The sequence below is a fragment of the Silene latifolia genome, chromosome 3, assembly GCF_048544455.1.
Source record: "Silene latifolia isolate original U9 population chromosome 3, ASM4854445v1, whole genome shotgun sequence".
In the NCBI taxonomy this organism is placed as follows: domain Eukaryota; kingdom Viridiplantae; phylum Streptophyta; class Magnoliopsida; order Caryophyllales; family Caryophyllaceae; genus Silene; species Silene latifolia.
In genome coordinates, this window is record NC_133528.1 from 118,586,165 (window position 1) to 118,592,164 (window position 6,000).

Below are 6,000 nucleotides of genomic sequence, written 5' to 3' on the forward strand. Positions count from 1 at the left end.
ACGAGTAGCGGAAGCTTAATGATCTTTAACAAACTTGACACTTATCACGTGATAAGCGTAAAAATCTAACAGAAAATAATTAACACAAAAGGGGATATTTGCTCGGATTAGAGCAATAGCAATAGAAGAACTTTATATAAAGTTCTTTTTATGCAATGTCATATTACGTCAATTTCAATATTTAAGAACTTTTGTTTACAATGGAAGAACTTAATATAAAAGTTCTTAAATGAAATTTACTTAAAAATGGACAATATTAAAGTGTTTTTCACATTTTACAAAGCTAATTTATTGGTTATACACATTCCCATATTTAAAAACTTGGTTCTTATTTTAGAACTTAGTTCTTCAAAATAAGAACCAACTTTTCAATGCAATAGAAGAACTTTAAAAACAAGGTTCTTAGTGATAACCCTAATGTTAAGAACTACTATTGCTATTGCTCTTAAACCTATAATCCGAACAATAGTGAATTATAGTTAAGACCTATTGACTATAATTCAGGGTATTGCTTGAGACGCGTCAAATAGTAACAAAGTTGAATCGAAAGTTCGTCGAATCCGGGCTGCACAAAAAGCCGCGTTTTTTCTTATTATCACTCAATACCTAAGTAAGATACAAGCTGATGCTATTTATAGCTAATTAAAAAATGATCCCTAATTGACGTATAAAACGTCCTACTGCTAAAAAATTCCTAATTAGAACTCTTAATCAACTGTATCGACAATTAAAATACTTAACTTTAATCCCATATCTACTAAAAGAATAGGTGAACTCACAATTTTTTCCTTACAAAAAGCATCTTTTTAAATAAGGAAGCTACTAATAATTTAATTGTATTCACTAAAAAAAATTAACAATTATAATGTATTTCATTAAAATTAATCTTTTGATCAAATTATATAATTTTCACTAAACACTAAACTATAATATTTAATTAAAATATAAATGATATAAAACTATAAAATATTAATCTTTTATTGATGTTATTATTTGAGAATGACTTGACTCACACTATGTATAAACAAAATTATAAATCGTTTTGATTACTTTAATGACAAAAACAAATTGAGATAATTTATACATTGGAATCATTAATTTTGTGGTATAAAAAATAATTTTTTTAAAAAAATATTTCAGTACATTGCTCATTTCTCTTGGATTAATTATCAATTTTAATTTTTTTTTTCTCGAAACAAAATACAATAACGAGAAAAATGAACAATTAATGAGATACCACTATTATTTTACAGTTCAATTTTACTTAGTTTTCTTGAATAATTTTACAGTTCATTTTTTTCTCATATCAAAATATAATGACGTGAAATATGAAACATTAATGAGAGGTTAATTTAACATGATTAAGTAATACAAAAATAGAACTCTATAAATACCGCGCATTCAATGCGCGGGATCTATGCTAGTAAGTGTAGTAACTAAGATTAATCTAACAGCTAATTAATTCTAATCTTAGAATTAGTTTATTTGACTAAACTAATAAATAATTAATTGACACGCTGCTTCGAAGACGGGTAATTATTTTACTTAGTCCTGAGTTCGTGTCTTGCCCCCTGCAACCATGTCCTTCGTCACACTTGTATTATCCTATGTCCCATTTCATGTCTCATCATCTTTTCTATTGACACATAAGCACTTTGATATATATATATATATATATATATATATATATATATATATATATATATATATATATATATATATATATATATATATACATACATACATATAGAATTAGGTTCAACTAAGTCCACCTTAGTAACTTAAGTCCATAAGTCCTATTTTAAACCATTAGATCTTACCTAATGAATGGTCAAGATTAAAACAGAAAAATACACTCACTCACCCACTTCCATTAAATCTCTACAATTCCCAATCTCTGTTCACTTTCCCAACATCTATTCATTCCTATTCAATTTCAAACCATTCTGATATTCCATTCTTTTTCTCCCTAAAAAAAAAATTCTCACTCTCTTTCATCCTTAAACTCTCCCTCCTCGAATGAAATTACTACTGCCGGAACTCCGTCATGTGCCTCGCCGGCGTGCTGCACTACCAATCCCTTTTTTTCCTCTTTACTTGTTTCCCAACCTGTGCGATTTACACGCCATCGTTGATATCGAGCCCAGTTATGACCGGTTACGTCGCCTATCATGCAAGTGACTCATCGTCGCCACTAGTATTTGAGGTAAGTTGGCGAAGCAAGATTTAGCAATTAATATTTCTATGGTAGTCGAATTAAACCTCGTTGATTTTAAAGTCATACCTTCTATGTTGTGCTCTCTGCCCTTTTCTCTTATATTATTACAACACCTCTTTGTCTCCTCTCTTTTGTGGTCAACACAACTCAATGCTTTTCTTCTATTTGTAGTTAGATCTAATCATTACTATACACTAGGTAGTATCTCGCGCTTCGCGCGGCCTGTTTTAAAATTTTATTATTATAATTGAAGAAAAATAACAAAATTTGTATATGACCTTTAATATTTTTAACTATAAATAAAAATAAATCAATTTTTCTCAAATTTAATTTTTTAGGTTTAACTTCAATGTTTTAAAATAAAATACATACCGTTTTAATTAAAACTAATAAGTGATAATTAATTATGTATGATCAATGTTTATAAATTATTTTATGACTGATCAAATATCATATTAATTAAAATAAAATTTATTCGAATAATGCAATATTCAACATTAAGTTCTCAAATTATATCATTTCACTATACTTTATGTTCCAAATCAATTAATATTTGTTCAAAATAATGTGAATACAATTTTATATAATTTTTTGTTTTTATTTATAACGTGTGATATTAATGTATCAAACATATAGAGTTCAAACTCAACTTATTCAAATGTTTTCATTGTGTCTTACACGTGTTATGTGTCAAACATATCTATAAGAATTGCACCTTTTGTATTTTTAAACAACTATATATAAATGATGTTTAAGAGTTTACTTGTAAATAAAATAGGTTAAACTTTCTTAAATAATATATTTTGAGGTTTAACTTCAAAGTATTTAGAAGATGCCATATAAAATATTTAACTAAAAGTAATATTTAGCTAGTCATGATCAATATTTATACTCGACGTATACATATTTTAATTGAAGATATTAAAGAAAAATATAACACTTTTTCTACTTTTTCATGTCGTTTATAATTCTATATTATTTTATAATCATTACTTTTGTTTTGATTATTTAAATGCACTCGCGATCACTGTGTACATACATACTCGTTATCACACTATTTAAAGCTATCAAAATCTCACATTTAACTTATTACGGGATTCTACCTAGGTTTGTGACCCGTGAAATTCACGGGTTTATGAGAACTTTTATGAGGCTTGGTGTCGATTCAATAGCTTTATGTTTACGTAAAAAGACATGTTGACACCAAGCCTCATAAAAATTCTTACAAACACCTCTATTAAATCATCGAGTTCTCATCACTATTTAACTTATTACGCATAAACACCTCTATTTAACTTCTTTTGACTCCTGTACTCTCTCTTTTCAAATGAATTTTATAATTTTGTTAAAATATACTTCACATATAAATATAAAATATATGAAATTCATTTGAATGAAGGGGGTATTTTATTTTCTCCATAGTTTCTATGAAGACAATTTAGCGCCAATTGTGGCATAAAATTTTTACCAATTTAACATTACATATTGAGTAAACTTCTTAATATTTGGAAATTCAACTATTTGAAAGCGCGAAATGACGTTTTGAAAAAAACCATTGAAACTTCAACATATTTGTATAACACACTACTTTTGTACTCCACTTGTAAAATTGCGATGAGCATTTAAACATCTTGAAAATGTATACACAATTACTAATTGTAAAGCTATGAGGGAAGAGGATTCTCTCCGTTTTTTTTGTTGTCCATTTTCTCTCACAAAGATGTTTATTATTATTATTATTATTATTATTATTATTATTATTATTATTATTATTATTATTATTATTATTATTATTATTATTATTATTATTATTATTATTATTATTATTATTATTATTATTATTATTATTATTATTATTATTATTATTATTATTATTATTATTATTATTATATACTATATTCCAATTTTACTCATTAACCCTTTTCATTTTTAAGTAAATTCACAACCATTCGATTAGGCCTAGAGAATCTGAACAGTTGAGAAGTAATGAACATCCATTTCGTTTTTTTTCTAAGAAATAGGGAAACTCGTTACTCATAGAAACATTAGTACTCCATACTATACTAGTGTAACACCCGTGAAAAATCACGGGATTGTTTTAAATTTTTAAAAATTAAATTTATGTGCTAGATTTGTGAGACTAACGTATACTTCGTGTTAATACGTCTATATATGCACGTATATTGTGGTGCCCAAATTCTCAAGAGAGAAGACTCTTTAATGGTAGTGAAATACCTCTCTCGCAAGAGATAGTTATCATTTTTTGTTTAATTTTATCTTTTCTTTTTTAGTTAGTTTTTAATGTATTTTTTTTTATGGAGCTTTTAATGTATTTATTGATTGTCTCTAACTAATGTAGTGAAAGACAGTCTCTCAAGAGACGTACTATAATTTTGGCGTCCCAGCCCCAATTGACATATCTATGTTTATTTCGATCACATCAATAAAGCTATTTACTTATAGACCATTTAGCATATGAGCTTAGATGTAGAAACACTTGGGTGCATAAAAGTTGCAAGCTATCTTCAATATTAATAAAATAGTCTAGAATCAAAAGTGGAATACTCTTTCGGAAATTGATGCATTCACACAAATAACTCATCAGGAAGAGCCGAAAAGGTATGTTATCACTCTGTTGAAGGTGGAAAGAAGAATATTCATCCAATATATTTTGCCATTTGCCCGAGTTTTCATAATGCGTAGTTGATTGTCCATTCGGGTAAGGACATACATTGGTTTTGAAGTGTCCTTCCATGGATTGGCATACAACACTTCACAGGTTAAGCCGTTAAGTAAACATGAAACTTTCCTGCCATCACACAAAAACTAATTACGATGAGTAAGATAATTGACTACAAATATTTAATTAAACTGTAATTTTAGTAAGCGAACAGCAAGTTGTAAATTTTTGTCGTATTCATTTTGTTTAAACTTTAATTATTTTCTTTTAAAAAAGCAAGACAAACAAAGCTAATCTCCTATATATTAGTTTCAAATGCATTACTCTTATATCATTAGTTTCTTTTTAATTGATTATAAACCCATATGCTAAAGTGGCATGCCCCACAATAAATCAAATAATACTACTCCTAGGCTATAGTCCTATCCTAGGTAGCACCAAAACGGACACGGACACGGACACGGACACGACACGGACACGTGATACGGCATCCCATGAAATTTAGGACACGGGACACGCTATTTAAATTTAATAAAAAAACATATTTTATGGTTATAAATAACGTATGATTTTATTTTTGTAATGTATTTGATTCTAAATTTAATGTATTTGATACTAAATTTACGTAATTGAAGGTAAAATTCAACCTTAACTATAACTAATTCTCATTTCTCACCCAAACCAATCTTCTAATCAATCTCTTTTGACAATTTTTTCCTCGTCTAAACTATAACATTTTTAGGCGTGTGTCTGACGAGTGTCGGGTGTCCGACACGGAACGGCTAGTTAGGAGGAGTGTCCGTGCTACCTAGGTCCTATCTAATCTACCTGTAACTTGAACTTGAGTCTTGCAAATTCTCTTCATCGTTCAATTATATCCAGGGCTGAGCAAAAAATTCCGAAACGGATTTTTAATACGGATACAATACGGTATACGGTTCTCATTATACGACTTTTCGTATATACGGTTTTTTTTCGGATACCCGATACGTTTTTTTTAGAAACCGTTTCGTATCCGGGTCACCAGACCTCGAAAAGCGTATACCCGGTTTAACACGGTTTTAGGTTTTATTTAAAAAAAAAAAAACGCATAACTAAACTA